The 23,484-nt window shown below is 44.2% G+C and overlaps 1 protein-coding gene and 1 long non-coding RNA gene across 7 annotated transcripts in view; one reads left to right on the top strand and one right to left on the bottom strand.

Moving 5' to 3' along the window:
• Nucleotides 1–22,958, bottom strand: part of LOC121020266 (uncharacterized) — a 48,025-nt gene extending 25,067 nt beyond the window's left edge. Inside the window, exons 1-5 of one of the 6 annotated variants that reach the window (XR_005786045.1) lie at nucleotides 21,269–22,958; nucleotides 16,088–16,139; nucleotides 8,179–8,537; nucleotides 4,721–6,371; nucleotides 3,160–3,823 (exon numbers count right to left, since the gene is read on the bottom strand). This is a non-coding gene — a long non-coding RNA (uncharacterized LOC121020266). Of the gene's footprint in view, nucleotides 1–3,159; nucleotides 3,824–4,720; nucleotides 6,372–8,059; nucleotides 8,538–12,808; nucleotides 12,884–16,087; nucleotides 16,140–21,268 lie in introns of those variants that run through there. The other 5 variants (XR_005786042.1, XR_005786046.1, XR_005786043.1 and 2 more) reach the window with 5 other exon arrangements.
• A 295-nt stretch (nucleotides 22,959–23,253) lies between these two features.
• ERRFI1 (ERBB receptor feedback inhibitor 1) overlaps nucleotides 23,254–23,484 on the top strand; it is a 12,674-nt gene continuing 12,443 nt past the window's right edge. Inside the window, exon 1 of the mRNA XM_040460235.1 lies at nucleotides 23,254–23,418. The gene's annotated coding sequence lies outside the window, so the exon portion shown is untranslated. The remainder of the gene's footprint in view (nucleotides 23,419–23,484) is intronic.

The following is a 23,484-nucleotide window of genomic DNA, read 5'->3' as shown; positions in this document are numbered from 1 at the left end:
TCTTCGTATGTCTTTTCTTTCCTCTGGCTTATGAAGGAAGGGAATAATTAAAAACAACAACAACAACAACAACAACAACAACAACAACAACAACCAAGATAAAGTGGTGCCTGGGTGGCTCAGTCAGTTGAGCGTCCGACTTCGGCTCAGGTCATCATCTCACAGCCTGTGAGTTCGAGCCCCGCATCAGGCTCTGTGCTGACAGCTCGGAGCCTGGAGCCCGCTTTGGATTCAGTGTCTGTCTCTCTCTGCCCCTTCCCCGCTCACACTTTGTCTCTGTCTCTCTCTCTCAAAAATAAATAAATATTAAAAAAAGAAAACGAGATGAATACTCAGCGATAGCAGAAGTGTGGAGGAGATGGGACACTTCCAAGTGCGATGGGTAGGAGTATCAATGAATAAAACCTTGTTTGGAAGGTAAGCTAATAACTAATATCCATTTATTTCCTTTGACTCAACCATTCTACTTTGATCAACTTGCTCTAAGGACATAATTAAAGGTGCACAAGACTTTTGGGTAAAGGATGTTCACTTCAGCATCATTTATAATGGTGAAAAATAGAATCACCCACAGAAAACGAGGAACCTCACGGCCGTTCCCTGAATCGCATGGTCCAGGAACCAACACCAGAAATCTTTGCTTCTTACCTATGGTTCTGCTGTGTGGTTAGGGCAACTCAGAAACCGAGTAAAGGAGTTGGGTAAATTGCAGATAAGCTGCCGATCAGTCAAGGCTCTGACTAAAATTACTAATATTCAAACCACAGTAAACTTCTCTGCCCAGGAGTGTAATAGTCCTTTATTTGAAAAGTTTCTCGTTTTTCTAAGAACTCTACGGACAAATAGCAAGTTGTTGCTACAGATTTTAATATTATCCAATTATTTACCTCACAAGTAAGCACAAGAGCAGAAACAAAATGCCTTTAAAGTATTTTCTCAAATAAGATCTATGCAACTCACATAATGGCTTTTCCGTGGAATCAGTGAAGCACCCAGCTTGTCCCAGCCAGGGTTCCAAAAGCTTTGCACACATTAATTCCCTGGATCTCCACTACAGTCCCAAGAAGTGGGCACTATTAATATCCCCACCTTACAAACGAGTAAACCCAAGTACAGAGAACTTAAGCCATTTGTCAACTTAACCCCGCTAGGAAATGCAAAGCTAGAATCCAAATCTAGGTGGTCAGCACACTGTCATTAAAATACAAGGATTAGGGGCACCTGGGTGGCTCAGTCGGTTAAGCGTCTGACTCTCGGTTTCAGATCCAGTCATGATCTCACAGTTCATGAGTTCGAGCCCCACATCGAGATCTGTGCTGACATGGCAGGGCCTGCCCAGGATTCTCTCTCTCTTCTCCCTCTGCCCCTCCCCTGCTCACGCTGTCTCTGTCTCTCTCAAAATAAATACATAAACCTTTAAAAATAATAAAATAAAATAATTAGATAAAAACATAATAATTAAAATAGATGGCACCCAGACTGATATTGAAAACACATTGGGATTGTTGTTAAGTAGAAGCAGAGGGAGCAGGAAGAGATTGTCAGGGAAGGCTTACCGAGGAGGAGCCGATGCCAACACCTGGGGATCGGGGGCAGGCTGGCGAAGAGCATCCTCGACCAAGAGCAGTTTGATTGAAGGAGAGACCTAGGAGCCACCGGCTCGGCCCTGAGGCTAGAATAGCAGGGATGCTAGAGGAAAGGTGGACAAGGATCATGAAGCAGGGGCTCTGTGCTCCATCTTGTCTTTATCTTTCTTTCGTGTCTGTGTTCTACCTTGTCTTTCTCTTCTCCTCCTTCTCCCCTGCCCCCTTTCCTCCCACTCTTCCTCCTCCTCCTCCCTCCTCCTCCTCCTTTCTCCTTCTCTTCTTCCTCCTCCTCCCTCCTCCTCCTCCCCCTCCCTCCTTCCTCCCACTCTTCCTCCCCTTCTCCTCCTCTTCCTCCTCCTTCTCTTTCTCTTCCTCCTCCTCCTCCTCCTCCTTCTTCCTGTGAGAAATGAAGGCTTTTCAGTGGTAGAGTGACATGATCAAGTACATGTTTTCGAATAAGCCACCACTATGGTACCAGGACAAAAGTCGGATCAGGGAGTGGAAGATCCTGGGGTCAAGGGAGACCAGTTCAGGAACAAGAGGTAAAGTAGCTATAGGGCGGCAGGATTGGAGAGGAAGGGACAGATTAAGAGCTTCATTTAGCAGTTGGAATTTAGGCTTTGATCAGCAATTAGATGTGAGGGATTAAAGAAACAGTGATGTGACAGAGATAATTGGCTAAAGAAAAATTACTTAAGTACACACACATCTATTTGAGAGATGCTATGCTAGGTAAACTACTTTTCAGCAGACTGCTTACGTTCTGAAGAGGGCAATTTACTTTCTTCCTTCCTTATGTCTCTCCTCTTCATATTAGAATCCTGAGTCACTATTAGTCTGCTTTCTCATTTAATTACTAGATCACCGCAACATAAACAAAATATAAAAGACGTCGTTTCTCAAACACCTTTCCACAATCAAATTTCCTTGGAATGTGTTAGGGACCGACGAACTCACACTGAGGATAGACACTTCCTAGTAACCTTGTTTTTTTTTTAAACATAAAAATAGTTCGTAAAGTACAGACCTGATTCTGCTTTAGAAATTCAAATACTGGGGCGCCTGGCTGGCTCAGTAGTTAAGAGCATGCGCCTCTTGATTTCATGGTTGTGAGTTCAAGCCCCACATTGGGTGTGGAGCCTACTTACAAAAAAAAAAAAAAACAACAAAAAAGTGGAGGGGGGGGACATCTGCGTGGCTCAGGCCGTTAAGCATCTAACTCTTGGTCTTGGCTCAGGTCATGATCTCACAGTTTGTGAGTTCGAGCCCTGAATTGGGCTCTGTGATGGCAGTGGAGCCTGCTTGGGATTCTCTCTCTCTCTCTCTCTCTCTCTCTCTCTCTCTCTCTGCCTCTCTCTCTCTCTCTCCCCCTCCCCTTCTCATGCTCTCTCCACCCCTCTCTCGCAAAAGAAATAAGCTTAAAAAAAAAAAGAGGGGTGCCTGGGTGGCTCAGTCGGTTAAGTGGCCGACTTCGGCTCAGGTCATCTCGCGGTCCATGAGTTCGAGCCCCGCGTCGGGTTCTGTGCTGACAGCTCAGAGCCTGGAGCCTGTTTCAGATTCTGTGTCGCCCTCTCTCTGACCCTCCCCCGTTCATGCTCTGTCTCTCTCTGTCTCAAAAATAAAATAAAACGTTAAAAAAAAAAATTAAACTACCATAAAAATCTCCATTTTACCTGCTTCATCCCTAAGGCAGTCAGTTCAGTTTTCTAAAATACATCTAACGGAATACAATTATAAATCTGTGTTCGGGGGGATAATTAGACAACCAGGCTGAGTATCTCTTGGTCCTCAGTAAATGTGCCCTTGTCTGGTATAAACTGCAGTTCAACCTTAACTCCGGACAGCAAGTTGTTGACGCAGTTTTCAGAGACGGGACTTAATTAGGAGCAGGTAATTATACATTTCAATTAGGGAATAAAAGCCTTTGGAAACTACTAAAAACATTAGAAAACAATTCTCCCCCAGGAGCCAGAAAGCGGCATCTGAAAAGCCCATCCTAGACACAGTTTGCATATGATACACCACGGAGACATGTAACAACCCTGCTGTCCCCAGAGACTGGATGCACGTCTCTGCTAAAGCTGCATGTCCCGACCTCCAGGGCCACGAGGCTAAACCGCGGCCTAATTAGACCCCAAAAAGAAGGCTCTGTCTGTCTTCTCCCAAGAGGTGCAAAGGTGAATCTGGAATTGTAATTTGCTGGACGGCCTGGGCCGAGGAAGATTGTGCCCCATCGTCTGAAGTAAAAGCAAAGTATAGAACAGAAAGGGCTTTAATGGAAATCTAAGACCTAGCAACAATCACCAAAAAAGCTATTTTAGAAAAATGATATTTAAAATACATTTGAAGTCATTTTCTAAATCCGGTAACCTTCCCTTTTAGCAATACATGCTGTCACTAAGGAATAATGGGAAGAGGAAAAAGTACACAGGCTTTGAGGTCAGACAGACCACCACCACTCAGTAGCTGTGTGACCTCATAGAAGTCACTCAGCCTCTCTGATACGTCATCTCCTTCATTGGCAAAATGGCGGTAAGTATACCTACTTTCACGAGATGGTACAAAGATTAAGTGAAGCGACATATGGAAACAAATACAGCCTCTAGCATAATGCCTGGTGTGTGACAGGCTCCCATAAATGGTCATTAGAATAGTACTCCTGAAGCTTCTTCCTTGACATTGTATTTCTAAAATCTAAGTTATGAGGGATTGTTTTCCCTTTTTTGCACCAAGTGAGGCAAAGTTGACTCTTCTCCTGCCTGCCCAACCCCCCTCATCTCACGATTTGAATCACGGCAAAAACACAACAAAACCCTTGTTTTGTTTTTAAGAGCGAGAGAGGAGAGTGCGAGCAGGGGAGGGGCAGAGAGAGAGGGAGAGAGAGAGAGAATTCTAAGCAGACTCGAACTGCCATCTCCATCCCACAACCCTGGGATCGTGACCTGAGCTGAAATCAAGAGTCGGACGCTCAACCGGCTGAGCCACCCAGGCGCCCCAAAGCATTTGAGGTTTGTCTCCTGTATGTGGCCAGCACCTTGCTAAGTGCTACGGTAGATGTGAAGGAAAGAAAGGACAGGATGTGGTCACAGCAGGCAAGGAGGCTCCACAGACGAAATGACTAAAATAAAGCTTACCAAAATAAGGTCGAGGGCCAGATTACATGACACACGCTGAACTGCCACCGCGAGTCACAGGTGGGATTCTCAAACTATGTGTCGTGAAGAAGCACTTTTGTTCTCATTTCCAATCCATCGTGAACCAAGTGGTCCTGTTGCCCATGCCTGTAACACAGCTCCCGTGACAACCAGCTCATTGGGTGAGTGCGCCAGCACCCGGAGTGGCCCGTGCCCCATCAACAAGACTAGCTCAGGGACCACATCCTTGGACATTGTGGCCATGCCAAATTGCCCAAGCCTCTTCATTTCCCTACTCATCTTGTCGCAGACCAGTAACAGTTTTCGAACTGGTTTTGAACTAGTAATCCACGGACTGCTTTCTGAGTCGCACCCTGAGCTGGACCTAATGGGGGAAGCTTCCGTGTTTCCAGGGGCATCCCAGAAGCGGCGATAAAAGACAGACAAAGCAACGGTCCAGAAGCTAGGGAAAAAATAAAACAACCTGCGTGTACTCGCGATAAATATTTTTATCGCAACTTGGAACAAATTGATAGACTTTGGGTCAGGGTCTAAAAAAAGACTATCAAGAACTTCTCTGTCTCATGACTTGAGGGAACAGTTGGTTCGGTAGGGTTCCCAGAAATGACAAAAAGGAGAGGACCGACATGAAGGTACTCCAAAACCATCGCCTAACTGGCTTATCAGCTAGCGGGGAACAGAATCCAGAAGTGCACTCCTCGGTAAGAACAGTCAACGTCTCCTGTTTGGGCACCACATCTCAGGAGGCCTCTTAGGCATCAAAGGGAAGGAGACAGGAATGAGTCCAAAGTTGGGGTCGAGCCCACTCGTCACGAGTTAATGAGCTCAGGCTCTCAAGCCACACTACGGGGCTTCAAATCCTGGCTCTTCCGTTTAGTAGCTATGCAATCTTGAGCCACTGGCTTGATCTGTCTTCGCTTTGGCTTCCTCAACTAAGAGGGGGCAACAATGGCATCTCTCTCAAAGGGTTGTCGTAAGAACTGAAAGAGGTCACGGGTGTAAACCCCTTAGAACAGTGCCTCGCTCACGGCAAGGGCCAGCTGCTGCTTTTAGCCTTTTCTCCTCCGGCAGGTTCATCGTCAAGTCCGACTGTAGAGGGATTTAAGAAATTGTGCTCCGATACCCTTCAACTCAGATGATGAGACCCCGGCGTTCAAAAGCCCTAGGTCTACGCAGAGCACGTGGGGACTCAGTTAGTTGCTACTCACATCCTTCAAAGCCCAGTTCACATGCCATTTCCTCAAGTAAGCTTGTACTAACTAGGAACTGCACCCAACTGCGTGATATAGAAACCCCTCTTCTGTGGCTTCATCAAATAGGGGCTCATTGTTAGCACCTCATAAGAGGTCAGGGGAGAGAAACCCAAGGGCAGGGGCACCAGGTCCCAGATATCGTCAATGCCTTTGTGACTTCGGTCTTCGTATCACTCCATGGACACCCCTATCAAGGAGGAAGTGGAAAGAAGACTGAGGACGAAGAGGCGGAATCTACTCCAGGAAAGCGAAACTCAGCCGGCACCATCCGGTCCACTTCCACCACGTGAGTAGTCAGTGCGATGTCCAGTGGCCATCCCTTGTTGCAAGGGAAGTACAAAAATGGATACTCTGCCCATTCAAACGAAATCAGAGTTCTGTTCGTAACAGAAAAGAGAAGAATGTTTAATGAAGAAGAAACTAGCAGAGAAGGTGTCCTTGACCCCTAAGACTAGCTCAGGTCCTACCGTAAGATGCCTTCATGGCGTCACATGCTCCTTTTTTGTGTATCAATTACGTGCAGATTTAATTCAATAACTTCTCACGAAAATAATCTTTAGTGTCTGCCTCATACCAGAACAGAAGCTTTGGGAAGGCAAGAACCACATCTTGCCTGCCCAGCTTACTCCAGGACCCCCCAGAGCCTAGACCAGTGCCTCGTATCCAGTATGTACACAATAAACATATGGGGAATTGGTAAGCAGACCACTTAATAAGAGTTCATCGATGGACTTACTAACTGTAGACAATTAACTTCACTTTTTTCTTGTTTAAACTCAGATTAGAAATATTTATGTGCCTTATAAGGTTAACGTTATGAAGACTATGTGAAAAGCAATCAAAAAACACTGGGAAAATATGTTGGGTGAAAACTCGATACGTGTGGCAAGGGAGAAAACAGAGCCTTAGAATTCATAAGGGATATGCCTTAAGGTCATGGGAATAGAAAAATGTCACACAGGAGAATGCCAGAAATATAACTGTATTATTTGGTAATAAATATGGGAGATGGAAGCATATTTAGATATGGCTGTCCTTTCTCTGTCTTCTCCCCTTCCTTTCCTCCCCGGAAAAGAGAAACTTTTATAAACTGTGTTTTTATAAACGGAATTAAGCAACTCAGGGGAACTCGTTTACTGATAGAAGTTCGTCTCCATTCACTCACTCGACCAACAAACCAACACTTGCGGGAGTGTGCACCTTTTTGGATGCCAGGAACACAACAGTTATCAAACAAACGTGATCTTGACTCACGCAGCACTTATGTGTCGGTTGGGGCAGTGGGAGGGCAAGACAATAAAGAAGTGAGTGGATTCACTGCTGGTGATAAATGCTATGGGATGCTGTGGCAGTGGAATATGAGAGGGAGGTGGTATTTAAGCCACCACCCAACAATGGGAAGACAGCTATTAGAACGGCCGGGGAAAGAACGTCAGGTGGCCCAAAGATTGTGGGAAGGGGGAGAGGGGCTTGCTATGGTCCCTTTCTCCAATCACATCTCCTACTGCTCACTTACACTCACTGGCCAACCCTGTTGTTACTTGGACATGCCAAGCACACTCTTGCCTCAGGCCCTTTGCACATACTGTTGTCCTATGCTCCACTGAAACATTCCCATATATCTCCTCCTTATTCACTCTGATTCAGAACTCTGGTCAATAAAGTGACAGGGCAACGGATGATGCTACGACTATATTCATTCTCACGTTAATTCAGCACGTAGTAACTGAACGCCTACTGTGTGCCAGGCACCGTTCTAGGCCCTGGGGACATCTGGTCAACGGCAAGGTGAATTTCTTGCTCTCCCAGGTCCTACAATGTACCTGGGGAAATGTGCAGTCATCAAACAAACAAAATGTCAGACAGTGATATGTGTAAGTGGATGAGAGTTTCTATTTTAAATAGAGTGGTCGGAAGAGGCCTCTCTGAAGAAGTTTCGAGCACAGGGCTGAAGGATCTAAGGAGGCCATGAGAAGACTGGGGCAAAGACACTGCAAACGGAAAGGTCATAAGGCAGAAACTATCTCAAAAAAAAAAAAAACACAGGAAGGTATCTCAACAAAGCTGTTAAAAAATGACATGGAAACTATATTAAAATTTTGTGTCCCCCTTCCCCAAAAGATATGTTAAAGTCCCGGCCCCCAGTACTTTACGGTGTGATCTTATTCGGGGAAAGGGTCTCACAGGTGTAATTCCTTACAACGAGATCATACCGCAGCAAGGTGGGCCCAGAGTCCAATATGACTAACGTCTCTGCCAGGAGGTCGTCTGAAGATGAAGCAGAGATTGCAGAGATGCGGCTCCACATCGAGGAGCACTGAGGATGTCAAGGAATGCCACCATCGGGGGCTTCAGGAAGGATTCTTCCTAGGATCTCGGAAGGAGCGTGGCCCTGCTGACCCTCGATTCTGGACTTGAGGCCTCCAAAGCTGTGTGACAACAGACTTCTCTCGTGTTAAGCCTTCCGGCTTACGGTACATTTGATGGCAGCCCTGGGAAATGAATACAGATGCCTTCTAGACGTCCAACTTCTGGAGTTAGAGCTACAGACGTAAACGAGGAGATATCATTGCAACACAGTGAGCAAAGAGACTAGACTTCACCCTTCAGCAAAGCCCAACAGTCTCCTGTCCACAGGAGTCACGTGAACAGGAGCCGATGACAACCTTTGAAGGAACGAGATGGCTTACACTCTATGACACCTGCACAAATTTCAGAAGAGCTGAGCGGACCGCCACAGTGTCGGATTAAGTCAAGGCCACAGCAAGAACCATGGGCAGATGAAATCACCATGTAATAGTAGACCATGAAATGGTAAAAACACAACATACTATTCGTGATCCAGTAAATATAATAAAAATGTCTTACATGGCGAAATGCAGCCAGTAGTATATATAATGGCAACTGGTGACCTCAACATTTATCAAAGTGACAGAATTAAATATGAGAGAACTAGACAGAGCAGTAGCCCGGATGACTCAGTAACTACAACAGAATTAGCAGGTATAAATGGAGAACAGTAAGGAGGGGGACAATGAACTTCCTTTGCGAGTATACAAGTCTCCCCAATAAAAAGTCATCAAATTCTAGGGGCGCCTGGGTGGCTCAGTCACTTAAGTGTCCGAATCTTGATTTTGGCTCAGGTCATGATCTCATGGTTCGTGGGTTCGAGCCCCACTTGGGGCTCTGTGCTGACAGTGTGGATCCTGCTTGGGATTCCCTCTCTCTCCCTTTCTCTCTGCCCCTCTTCTGCTCTCTCTCTCTCAAAATAAATAAATAAACTTTTTTAAAAAAGCCATGAAATTCTAGAGCACACGGTCATATTCTTACGTCCAAACCACAATAGTGACAAAAAATGAACAAAGAGAAAAGGTACCTTGAAGTAATCAAAACTTATAAAGCATCAAACAACATGGAGGGTGGAATTGAATTCAAGACGTGTCAGACCATTTTCGCAGTGATAAGGGTAAATATAATACCTCAATTTGTAAAAGGCTGTCTTAAATTAAAAATCGCGTCCATTAGCCTCTAGGGTGTGAGAAAAGTCTGCCTGGGAACAGCGTCACCCATCTGATTGCTGGGGTTGGCTTGGTGGTTAGGTCAGGCCCAGCCTGTCCCTCCGCAGAGCTCAGACTCCATCCGGAGGGAGTGGGGTGGGCTCTTCAGGGAGAAGCTGTTGCCCACTCTTACAGAAAATGTACTACATTTTCTTTTGTCTTTCTAAAAAGTCCCCTAACCCTTCGAGGTGCCCATTTCTAAAGAAATCTCGTTGCATTTAGACTCCAGGGCCAAATTTTTATTCCAGCAGCCCGGGAATCAGATGAAAAACTATGTCCAATCCATTTATAACAAACGATGATCCTCAGACTCAGATGAGTGTCGGTGGGTGTCTGGCGGTGGTAGGGATTTCTTGCCTCTTCTGGGAGATGAAATCTCTCGTTATGGCATTGTTATGTCACCAAAACACAGAGCCTGCCAAACCCCAGCTTAGACATTTATGTGGGTTTTCCCGAATTCCCTTCAGCAATTTAAATCCTAGATGTTATTGCCAGCTACCAGGGAATTAAATAGGGAATATTCAGGAAATATAAAGTGACTAACAGTTAGCGTTGCACAACCCTTTCTCATGGGCATTTTCCAGGGCTGGGAAACAGACTCGAGGGTACAGTGGAACACAATAAAACGTTCACAGACATCCTGAGGTTCAGACTCTACAGACAGATGGAGAAATTACTGGTCCTGTTCCTGGAAGGACTGAATGTTTTCACAGTAAACCTCTTTGCCTGGGGCTTTGTTCGCTCGTATCTTAGAAGTCGTGATTCAGTACAGTTGGAATTGTGCATGAGCAAAAGTCAAGATTTCAGTTTTATGGATACAGTCACCTCTTTCTCCGAAAAATAATGAACTGCTAATCACCTGAAATTAAGAACTGGCATCAGAAACACACTGAGACCTTCCCATTCAAACCCGACATCCCACAACCATTTGAGATTGTTATTACTACACTTGAGTGAAAGACAGAAAATCAAAACAATACGTGCGAATTTGGTGCCTAAAGAAAGGACGGGGACAACATTAAGAGACAAGCAAGCGTGGACCTTACTCCACAGTGTGACAAAGCTGTAGAGCTGACAGGACCCAGGAAGGGAGTGTAATTCTTAGAGGAAGAAGGGACATGGACAGCATCAGCTAAGATCGTACTCCCATGTGTAAAAATGGAACAGCAAAGGCCAGAAAACAGAGAATGTGTCTCCTTGAAACGGACTAAAAAGATACATTGCAAAAAATAGAAAGTAGAGGTTTTTGGCCAGGATCCCTCACATCTGGAATCTCCTGTTTTTTTTTCAGCATAACAGGAATCAAACCCTGCAGTGAAAACTTCACTTTTAAAACAGGCATGTTTTATCTTAGACTTTTCAGTATTAGCGTGTGCATACTCCCAACGTACGGAAGTTGTGAGAGATGAGTATGTTTATTCTCTCTCTCTCTCTCTCTCTCTCTCTCTCTCTCTCCTTTTCCTCCTCCTCCTCCTGCCTCTACATATATGGAACAATAAAACTTTAAAAGCATACTTGTAACGTTTGCTAAACACATTTATCTCGAGTTTTGTGACCAATAATTCTACAGCAAGGAAGCACCTATCTGTGAGATATCATTGTATCTGTAAATGTCTCGTTTCTTCAGGAGAGAAGACCTCTATCTGCAGTCTATATTTGCGATGTTCTTTCTTATTTTAAGCTGTTGATAATAAGGTGTTTAACCACAAAATAAGTATCACGTGCTTTCTCTGTCCCCATGCATCCCGTAGCTAACAAAAACAGAGGGGGGGACTCAGAATCTATAAAATCCTGCTTCGGTGAAATGTCCTCTGTACCTATGACCCCATCTCACAAACTAATAAGCTGTATAACTACATGCTAGTCTGTCCTCCAGAATACACATCAGAGCCAGATGGAAATTCCACTGACCAAATTAAAACACACTAATTGGGCATCAAATTTCTCCCGAAAATGTTCCTTCCCAGCATCAGAGATGAGGTATCGTGTGGGTGTCGGATGTACAGCTAAGAGGAAATTCATTCTTTCTGTACAAATAAATCATTCAAATTCACTTCACTGAACTCTCTTATTGGCTCCTAGAAATGATCAAATGTAGGATGTGGGAAATGTAACTGCTCACACATCCAAAAGGTTTATTCAGTGAATGGAAACAAGAATAGTGGAAACAAGACAGCTAAATCATTTTTTAGATAAGATGTGTTCCTTTGCAAAACAATTCTAGAAAATCAAAAGCTACATCTGGGGTACACATGGATACAGATGCTCTTAGCTTCAAATGGATGTATGCAAAAATCTCTGTTCAAATACGCTAAATGTTTTAAACAATTGATCTTAAGGGGCGCCTGGGTGGCTCAGTCAGTTGAGTGTCCAGCTTTGGCTCAGGTCATGATCTCGCGGTCTGTGGGTTTGAGCCCTACATCGGGCTCTGTGCTGACAGCTAGGAGCCTGGAGCCTGCTTCAGATTCTGTGTCTCCCTCTCTCTCTCTCTCTCTCTCTCTCTCTGTCCCTTCCCCACTCATGCTCTGTCTCTCTCCCTCTCTCAAAAAAAACATTAAAAAAAAAAAAAAGAATTGATGTTAAGACATTCCATTCTAACATTAATTCCTAGTTCATAGCATCACCAAAAACACACTGTATAAAATTAACCCTATAGTATAGGGGCACCTGGGTGGCTCAGTCAGTTAAGTATCTGACTCTTTGTTTTGGTTCAGGTCACGATCTCATGGTTTGTAGGATCAAGCCCCGCATGGGGCTCTGCGCCCACAACACAGAATCTGCTTGAGATTCTCTCTCTCTCTCTCTCTCTCTCTCTCTCTCTCTCTCTGTCTCTCTCTGCCCTTCCCCCATGCTCTCTCTCTCTTAAAAGAAATAAACATTTTTAAAAATATATTTTTAAAAAATTAACGTTACAGTTAGGAATTCCCACCAACATAGGCAGCTCCATGAATTGCAATGAATTTTCCGGCTATTGTACAATTCTCATGATGATTCAAAAATAATTGAACTTCCAAATTTTTTTCAGAATAGTTGACCTGACCTGAAAGCCACTGATAATGTTTACAGAAGCCTTAAATAGCTCAGTATTCCTCAGGTCAACGTCAACATCAACAGTGACAAATCATGTTAATAGCACGTACCCTTGATATGATGTGATAAAAAAGGCACTTTGCTTCTATGATCTTCCTCTTTTAAACCAAAAGCATCACGAGAAAAACATTACATAAATTCCAGTAGAGGGACATGTGACAAAATACCTGACTAGTCCTCCTCAGAACTGTCAAGATGATCAAAAACAAGGAAAGTATGAAATTGTCACAGCCAAGAGGAGCCTAAAAGAGACATAACAACTAAATGTTATCTGGTGCTGTGGATGGGCCCCTGGAAAAGAAAAGAAGGCATCATGTAAAAACTAAAGAAATCCAAATGAACAATGGAGTTCAGCTGATTATAATGTGTCACTATGGGGGGCGCCTGGGTGGCTCAGTTGGTTAAGCTCAGCTCAGGTCATGATCTCACAGTCCGTGAGTTCAAGTCCCGCGTCGGGCTCTGTGCTGACAGCTTGGAGCCTGGAGCCTGCTTCAGATTCTGGGTCTCCCTCTCTCTGACCCTCCCCCATTCATGCTCTGTTTTTCTCTGACTCAAAAATAAATTTAAAAAATTTTTAAAAATATTTATAATGTGTCACTATGGGTTCATTAATTGTAAGTAATGTTAACCAGGGGAGAAACTGGGTGCTGAGTATATGGGAACTCTGGATTGCCTTCTCAATTTTCCTGTAAATCTAAAACTGCCCTAAAAAAATAAAGTCTATTTTAAAAATATTGATGGCTTTTGTTTAAAATGTCATAGCTTTGGAGCACCTGGGTGGCTCAGTCAGTTAAGTATCCAACTTTGGCTCAGGTCATGATCTCAAGGTTCGTGGGATCGAGCCCCGCGTCGGGCTCAGTGCTAATAGATCAGAGCCTGGAGCCTGCTTTGGATTCTATGTCTCCCTCTGTCTCTGCCCCTTCCCCACTCACACTCTGTCTCTCTTTCTCTCAAAAATAAATAAACGTGAAAAAAAAAATTTAATGCCATAGCCTCATGTCTGCCACTTATCTGTAAGTGGTTCAAATAAAAATGTAAATAATGTAAAAGAGTAAAACAAATGTAATCATTTGTAATAATCTGTAACTACTAATAGCCTGCTGTTGACTGGAAGCCTTACCCACAATGGAAATAGTCGATTAACAAATGTCTTGTAGGTTATAGGCATTATATGCTGTATTCTTTCTTTTAATGTTTATTTATTTATTTTGAGAGAGGGAGCACAAGTCGGGGAGGGGCAGAAGGAGAGGGAGAGAGAGAGAACCCCAAGCACTGACAGTGCAGAGCTTGATGCGGGGTTCCGTCTCACAACCATGAGATCATGACCTGAGCCCAAGTCAAGAGTCAGATGCTTAACTGACTGAGCTGCCCAGGCACCACTATATTCTTACAATAAAGAAAGCTACAGAAAAGAGAATGCTATTAAGAAAATCATAAGGAAGAGAAAATACATTTATAGTACTGTACTGTATTCATCCAAAAAAATCCATGAACCTGCATGCTTATATTTTCAAAACTGTGTTTTTCAAGGGTCAACTATATTGACTATATAAATAATAGTAATAATAATAACAACTTCCAATTAGTGGTGCTAAAGAACGAGAGATTAGAATTCCAAATAAGAAAATAAAAATTGGACGGCAGTGATGTGAGTTAACATGTTCTTAATCATTCCTTGTATTTTTCAGAAAGGTAAAGATATTAGCTTTAGACTTTACTATGTTAAGTATGCATTTTGCAATTTCTAGATAGCCATTTAAAAAGAGAACTAGAGAGCCTAATTTTTGAATTGAGGGATGGGATGAAAAAAAAAATGTAATGACTACCCAAAAAGCAAGAAAGAAGAAAAGAGAAACTTCTTATAGCGAGACAAACAGAAGGTACAAACTTACATGATAAAAATAAGTTATAATTGTCAGTAAGTATATCAGTAATCACAATAGATCCAAGTGAAATAACTCCCTACTTAGAAGACAAATTAAAAAAAAAAAAAAAAAAACCTCTGTGCTTTTTATAAGACACAGCTAACACTTAAGGAAACTCAAAGATTAAAAAGAACATTTTGGAAAAAGATTCACCAAAATACAAACTAAATGAAATCCAGTGTGACTATAGCAATACCATACAAAACAAACTTTAAAGCAAAAGTTATTACTAGTAGAAGCTCATTATACATTAACAGAATGTTCAATTTACCAGACAGGTTTAACAACTGTAAACTTGTATGCACCTAATAACATAGCCTCAAAATATCTAAGTAAAATATCAACAATATTACCAGAATAGAGCGAGGGAGAGTAGACCAACAGCCAGGGAGAATAAATAAAATAAATGGAAGCTACGATGATGAGCTACCCAGATCCCCCTGGAGGGCTGAAGTCTTACTTCTGGGATTAGACCCCATACTTCTATGATTGCTGCCAGAAAATAGTCCTTACCTGTCAACCCTCTTTAAAGAGTGTCTCAGCTAAATAAAATGGCTTTGCCCAATATTGTTCTTCCTCCCAAGGGCAACCCACATCCAATGACTGGCCAGTGGGGGTGGAAGGAATAAAGATCCAGCTCCCTTGCCTAAGTTGGGACAACTCTAGAGGACCAATCCAGCTCCAAATCTTTCCATAGGATCAGCTAAGGCCTATCTTGGATCTGTACCACAGCTCAGCTTCTCTTTCTGCCCAAATCTGCTCCTTCCTCTTCCCTTCAATAGATTCCAAGAGTATACTCTAATAAATTATCCTTCATCCCAAAGCCTGTTGCCCAAGGAAGCCAATCTGCAACAAATATCCAAAGGGGGTGGGGGAGTACTAGTAAGAAACTGAAAGCATGGAATAAAAGTCAGGAAAGAAGATATGGCTATAATTAGATGTGGGCACAATTCATATAGAGGTGATAATAAAAGTTTAGGAATTGAATGTGATGGCTTAGAAACAGATAAAAATAGCTCCAGAGGATACCTACAGCTAAGCATCCTAGAAAAAGAAGACTAGAAGACTAAGGAGGACTCAGAAGAGACACCAAAAAGGTATGATAGTGTAGTGTCATCAAGGTCAAAGAACAGAAAGCTTCAAGGTGTAAGTTACGGGGTCAAATGCTTATCCTATAGATGAATATCCTATAGATGAAATTGTTGTGGATACTTGATGTATACCAAAAACATCCACTTCCCTTTTCTCCTAGTCCATTGTCCAATTTGACTGTAGGAGATCACCACCCCTTCTCTGCATTTAGTTGATGTGCTTCAGGTGGAGCTAATTCTACCCATAGTTCCAAGGGTGGCCTTGCACCCAGGCTTGGCCAATCAGAGCATTCGTTCCCTGTCCCTCCATTTGAACTAGTGAGAAGCAGGCCCAGGTTTTGGTTTTTGTTCAAACCATTAAATAAGCTTTTTTTTTTTTTTTTTTTTTTTTTTAATTAAATGGCCCAGGGTTTGCTGGCAGCCATCTTACCTCAGAGCTGCAGGCAGCCATCATGCCACCGAAGAACCTCAAGATGAAGTCACTACAAAATAGGACAAAACCAAAAGTTAGGGAAAGCCCAGACGTGGGTGATGTTATTTGAGCACCTAAATAAAGCAGTGCATGCAGCCACTAAGACTTGTCCAGAACTGAAGCAGTGAATTCCTTTTTATTTTAATGAATTTGAGTTGGATTTTTCTTTCTTTATTTTTTCAATGTTTCTTTTTGAGAGAGAGAGAGAGAGAGACTGAGAGAGTGGGGGAGGGGCAGAGAGAGAGGGAAACAGAATCTGAAGCAGGCTCCAGGCTCTGAGCTGTCAGCACACAGCCCAATGCGGGGCTTGAACTCACAAATCGTGAGATCATGACCTGTGCCGAAGTCTAACGCTTAACCGACTGAGCCACCCAGGAGCCCCTGAGTTGGATTTTTTTCTGTCTCGCACAGTAAAAAGGTGCTGATAACATGAGGATAGATATTCTACATATTCAATTTCGCATTCTACTTTTTACACCAAGCATTATATTGGAAGAATTTGCAGTGGTTGAGAGCAACTGCCTCGGTTTAAACCCACAGTTACCAGCTTTGTAACCTTGGGCGTATTACTTCACCTTGTTCATAAACCAGGCATAGTAACAACATGGACTTCACAGGATTGTGTGAACGTTTAATTAACTCTTATAGGTAAAGCCCTAGAACAGAGCCCAGTTCCTAGCAAATGCTATAAAAGTGTTAGCTATTATTAGTTATTATTCCTAATTACAAAATCTTCATAAGGATCATTTTAATAGCTGAATAGATATTCGATATTTTACATGCCAACTGTCCTACTAACAGGCCAGGTTTTCACTATTATGAACAACACTGCATTGAGCAACTTTGAGCAGAAAGCTTTCTCTATGATTATTTCCTCAATGTATCACTAGTGAAAATACTGGCTCAGGGGCGCCTGGGTGCCTCAGTTGGTTAAGTGCCTCCAACTTCAGCTCAGGTTATGGTCTCATGGTTCCTGAGTTTGAGCCCCACATTGGGCTCTCTGCGGTCAGCACAGTGCTCACTTGAGATTTCTGCCTCCCTCTCTCTCTGCTCCTCCCCCCTTGTTTTCTCTCTCTCTCAAAATAAATAAACTTTAAAAAAAATACTGGTTCAAAGAGTCTTTGATTCTCAAAGATTTAAGGAGACAGAATCTAGTCTTTTTATGAAGACTTTTTTGCACTTTATATAAATTAAGTTTCCCATATGCTTGTCTATAATCCCACCGCTGAACGCTCTCTGAATGTTTCTCTTGCTCACTACCCCGAACCTGGTATGGACTGGCACATAGTAGGAGTTCAATAGATATTTATTGATTAATGAATACATGTATGAATGAATAAAGGCGGAGCCTCAAGAAGTGTTGGGATTCATTGACTTCTTACAATGCTACTGTACCTAGTCACTGGGTAATATCTCCTTGCCCTTGCCTTGCAGAGAAAATGGTAATGTTGCCTGTATTTAAAAGTTCTGCAGGTACTTTATGTACAAACTAAACCTATTTCTTAAAAGGACAAATGCTTGTGGGTGTTTATGAATATGAGTTTACAGGAAGGTGCTCATAGATTTGTGGCCGCTTGTTATCTTCCCTTCAGAGATGCTGAGAGTCTCCCATCCGTCGGGTATCTCCCCAAGGATTGCTGGTGCTTGATATTTCCCTATGGCAGACCCTCGTCTTTGGCTTAAGGCTTTATAGCCTCTTAAGTGGAAATACTACAGGAAAAGTGAGACAGTTTATCTTAGCAATCGTTTATGCTCCTGATGCACAAATTAAATCATGTATGCTAATAAGCGATAGAGAATTTGGGAATCTTGCAAAGAAAGGTGTCAGAAAATCCCTCAACGAATTTACAGCAATAACAGTGAGAATAGCAATGATTTAAAAAAAAAAAAAAAAAAAAGGACAGTTACTGTTACTGAACCCCGACTGGGGCCAGACCACGTTCCTAAGCACTTCCCAAGTACGATCTCATTTATCTGGCCAGGAACCCTGCAGAGTAGGAACCACTATTATCATCATCTTACAAAAGGCCAAGTAAGTACTTGAGTCACTGGTGAGACAGTCAGGATGTAAACCCCAGGGTCTGCGTTCTTCACCACTGCACCAGATTTTTTTATTCTCATTTTACACGGAATAAAAGAAACTATCTGTGACCAAGGGATCCATTTGGTAAAATTATAGCAAGTTGTTTCAGAACTAACTCCTAAGGGGTCCACCTCTCCAAAGTTTCTTTTTTCAATGCGATAGTTTTGCTCCCCACAGGTACTGTGTTTGCTGAACGATTCACTGTGTCTGTGGGCAGAATACTTCATCTCTGTGGGTGGCAACGAAAGAGTGAGGTATATTTCTGTAATCTCTTGGTGAAGAGGTGACATTCATATTTTTAATTTCTTTTTAATCAATTTATTTATTAATTTATTTATTTATCTGGCAAGGGACTAGAGCACACCCTACTGGCCAGCTGATGGGAAATACAGCATTTGCGTGGGGGGAAAACGAAATGTTAAAATTTGAAGATAAAGTCAGATTCGTGTTCAAAAGAAACCCGAAAAGCATCGTCTTGCAAACATCCACATATTCAATTAACGTACGTATGGGACACTGAAAAGTTTCTGATAGTCATACGTTCCAGAAATGGACTAGAACAAGAAATACAATGATCACCAATCACATCAAATGTTTGTTAAGGGAGAATTGGGTAAATGAAAAGTGGTTCAATTTAAATATAAACAACTATACGTGCTATGAAGGCAGTTAAGCCATGGCCCTGACACTGAAACAAGAAAATGAGCAGTTAAAACCAGTCTGTTCATGGGGCACTTGGGTGGCTCCGTCAGATAAGCATCTGACTCCTGATTTCAGCACAGGTCATGATCTCACAGTTCTTGAGTTCGAGCCCCACATGGGGTTCTGCGCTGACATGCAGAGCTTACTTGAGACTCCCTCCCTCTCTCTCTCTCTCTCTCTGCCCCACCACCCCAAAAATAAACATTAAAAAAAAAAGGCCTGCTCATTCTTCATGGTCTGCATATCTGCAGTATATACCACATATACTTTTCTTTTTTTTTTTTTTTCTTTTAGGGTAAAATCTAAGAAGGGGGAGGAGTATCCCTAACTAGAGAAGGGAAAAAAATGGACGTTGTAAAGAAATCTTTTCCCGTGCAATTTTCCAAATGGCTGCTACAGTTGAAAGCTCAGAGGAGACGTCCACTGTGCTGTGGGACTCTTCGTGAATGAATCTCGGCTCTTATCGGCATGGATGTTTTATAGTAACCCACAAAGTTTATTGGATATATATCTGTGCCCAGATGTCTCCAAGCCATAAAGTGGCATACTAATAAATGACCTATAAGAAACGGAATTTTTCCATTGTCATGTTTTACTGCACACTCAGCCATATATTAGTAAAAGAGGGAAAGTGCATGGTCACATTTATATCATGAATCGACAAAAGTAAACGCTCTAGAACTAAGAGGGTAATCCAGAAAGTGTCTCACTTTAAAACATTTGACTGTTTAGGGGCGCCTGGGTGGCGCAGTCGGTTAAGCGTCCGACTCAGCCAGGTCACGATCTCGCGGTCCGGGAGTTCGAGCCCCGCGTCAGGCTCTGGGCTGATGGCTCAGAGCCTGGAGCCTGTTTCCGATTCTGTGTCTCCCTCTCTCTCTGCCCCTCCCCCGTTCATGCTCTGTCTCTCTCTGTCCCAAAAATAAATAAAACGTTGAAAAAAAAAATTTAAAAAAAAAAACATTTGACTGTTTCTACGGTTAAGACAAAACCATCTATAATCAAGAAGAAAAACACCAAAATGTGCATCTTCTGCAGGAATCAATAACATTCAAACGTGAATTTGGATGGGTTGAAAGGCCCCTGTCCAGCATTGGTATTGCTAGACAAGAGAAAAAGGAACAAAATCTTTAGAAAAGCAGTATCTGTGATTCTACGGTTTCTGAGTCAGAACGTCCCCTTGTTCTCACTCCAAGGACAGCTTCTTCTTACACTGAGAAATGGCCAAGTGCAAAGGGACAATCTGGGTCAATGTGGTGTAAGTCTAACATTTTAGATGTTATGTTTAGTTTTTTTCATATTAAAAAACAATCAGCTAATGTAAATTCCTTGGGAAGTGCTTCAAAATTAAATGGACTGTGAGAGATGGAAAAAAAAAAAAAAAGTCTGACTTTAAGCTTCTCTCTCCCTGGAGACAATTTAAAACAAGTTAGGTTCAGTACAAAGAGGATATTTTCCGCCTAAACCTCTAGTCTAGTGTTCTAATCTGTTAAAAATCAGTGAATGATCGCCTGATAAACACAAGATGCTAATATTATTGCAAGCTGCTTAGCACCTTCCTTTTTTATTTATTTATTTATTTATTTATTTATTTATTTATTATTATTTTTTTTTAAGTTTTTTTTTTTCAACGTTTATTTATTTTTGGGACAGAGAGAGACAGAGCATGAACGGGAAAGGGTCAGAGAGAGAGGGAGACTCAGAATCGGAAACAGGCTCCAGGCTCTGAGCCATCAGCCCAGAGCCCGACGCGGGGCTCGAACTCACGGACCGCGAGATCGTGACCTGAGCTGAAGTCGGACGCTTAACCGACTGCGCCACCCAGGCGCCCCAGCACCTTCCTTTTAAACTCTTCCCTAAATACAATATCATTGACAGGACAGTATTATTACAAAAGATCACCAATAGACTATTAGATAAAAGATTTGTGGGGTAGGAGTCTCCTCATGTAACTCAGCCACAGCCGAGAGAGCTATATTACATGAACATAACTAGAAGCCAAATCCAGTAAGCTATCAACTATAACTGGATTTTCCCCCCAAACAAAGAGACATAGCTGTTTATTTTGCTCGTTTGACACAGATTAGAAGAGGGGCGCCTAGGTGGCTCTGTCAGTTCAGCGTCTGATTCTTGATCTCAGCTCAGGTCGTGATCTCACAGTGCGTGAGTTCGAGCCCCACATCGGGCTCTGGGCTGATGGTGTGGAGCCTGCTTGGGATTCTGCCTCTCCTTCTCTCTGCCCCCCACCCCCCCCCCCGTGCTTTCTTTCTGTCTCTGTCTCTCTCTCAACATAAATAAACTTCAAAAAATAAAATAGATCGGAAGAAAAGAATGGATTAATCATATATTATACTCACGTGATTTTACGACTTTTGACAGCTTCCCAAAACGGGACACCATACGGTTGACAACCGTAGAGCGAGTATCCCGTGGATCTTCTTTCTCTAAAGAAGGGGTGTGTTTGATGGTTGCTCTGGCAATGATTGCTGTTAATGAATAGGGGAATGGAAAAGCATGCCAATAAGGCCAAAGCACAAATTACAACTGTATTGTAGTGGCTTGAATTAGCGTAACGAGGGTTCCTTTCGGATGAAACTTGAGTTCATCTAGGTCCCCATTCAGTAAACGCTCTGCACTGTGAGGCCTGAAAAGATGTTCTCTGGCAAGTTCTCAGGCTAGTTCTTTTTATACACTGATAACAGCATATGGCTAAGTCTTCAACATAAATGACACCAAAATGGGGGAGAACGATCTGGAGTTTCCGCACAGCAAAGAGCCTAATTTGGTGAAGAAAGCCAGAGAGTAGTTGTAACCGATTCCCATCATCCTAAAATAATAACTAAATCAATGGCAATAAGACCATAAGTTGGTTGACCCGACTCAGGACCTATGACCCCAGAGCCCCCGTAGACCAGAAAAAGCCCATCAGAAAGGAGAGGAGAGCTCTCTGCTAAACATGGGTTTGTCTTGCAACTGAGAGAGGGCAAAGGGATACTTCGGACTTGTGTGTGTGCGTGAAGCCCTTGAATTCAAAACTGGGCCTTTGAATCGGATTTAAAAGAATGTAAGTGAATAACAGGGGAGAAAAGGCAAATCGTTTCATGGAGTGCGTAAGTTAATAATTAACCTGATAATGAGGTCAGAATCTCATTCTATGTGTTAAACTCCCCCAATTAGGTAGTGCTAACTGTGGAACTCTCGGGCACAACTGCTGAAACCAAGAAGGGGCTCTCCAAGGCGAAGGAGGTCAGCCGGAGGTCTGTGGCCTCTACTTAAAGAGAGAGTACCATTCAGGGGACTGTTCCGGTTAAAACTGGAGGGTTTCTGTCTGTTTGCTTTTTTTCTTACTTTAGTTACTCTTGGTTTGTTATCATTTGTATTATTTATTTTTCGGTTAAACTATAAGCCTAAGTTGCATCACCTTCCAGGGGAGAAGCCTCCTCCTGCAGGCTAGCTGGTGTTTTGTCCTTGGGCATCGCCGGCTACCCGGATGCCCGGAGATGTGGAGAGCAGCGTGGGTCTAATAAGTAAACTCGAGATCGGAGACGGAAGGCGAGGCCCGGTTGGGGCTGGGGGTGCTCCTCCTGGAAGCCACGGGTCAACGGCCACCAGGGCCTGGCCTTCACTTTCAAACATGTGGTCGGAGGAGAGGTGGCCGGGCAGACCCGCGTTAGGAGGGCTCATGAAAGGCCCTCACCAGGGTGGCCACCCTGTCCCGTGCTGTGCCGCTCGGCCCCACGGTGTGCGACTCTGTCCCTCGACGCCCCACACCGTCTCTTAATGTCCCGTGCTGCCCCACTCTGTCCACACCGTCCCTTGCGGTCCCTCCCACGCCTCGGCCCGCAGGCCTACGGTGCGCGCGGGCCTCCTGCTCGCAGAGGCTCCACTCACCATGGCCGGGAGTCTGCGGCCACCCGGTCACCCCGCGGCAGCCGCCACGCGGGCAGGGGAACACCCGCCAAACCCTCCCCGGGGCAGGAAACGACGGGAAACCCCGCTCGAGGCGCGGCGCCGCCTGCGGTTTGGGCGGAACGAGGCCGAGCTGCCCGCACACCTCACAGAAAAGTTCGATGTCAGGACTCCGGGGGAGGCTCGGCAGCTGCCGCTCTCATTGGGCACAGCAAAGGCGCGGAGGCCTCCGAGGCCCAGAATCTTCCCCCTCGGAGACAAAGGCGGCGGCGCCGCCGGGCCGCGCGACGCCGGTGGACCCCGCGCCAGCGCCTGAGCCGCGGCATCGCCCCTTTAAGCGGCGCACGGCCCCGATTGGCCGCGCGGGGGAGGTGGGGCGCCGAGCGTCGACGTCACGGCCCCGCCACTTGCTATATAATGCGGCGTCGGCAGCCGCGCCGACGGCGGCCGAGTGCGAGCGGGGAGCGCGAGCGGGGAGCGGCGGCCAGAGAGCGGCGAGGCGCCTGCGCGGTGTCCGGGCCCCTGAGCCCGCGGCGCTGAGCCAGCCGGGACGGACATGCGCGGGAGGGCGCCGTGGGGCAGCGGCGGCTCCGCGGGGGTAAGGGGCCCGCACACCGCGCAGGCGCAGCGCCGCTCTCTGGCCGCCGCTCCCCGCTCGCGCTCC

This window comes from Herpailurus yagouaroundi, unplaced genomic scaffold (genome assembly GCF_014898765.1).
Source record: "Herpailurus yagouaroundi ecotype Mexico unplaced genomic scaffold, PumYag 77, whole genome shotgun sequence".
Classification (NCBI taxonomy): Eukaryota; Metazoa; Chordata; class Mammalia; order Carnivora; family Felidae; genus Herpailurus; species Herpailurus yagouaroundi.
The sequence above is the reverse complement of the archived record's forward strand: the minus strand, read 5'-3'. Positions and strand labels throughout refer to the sequence as shown.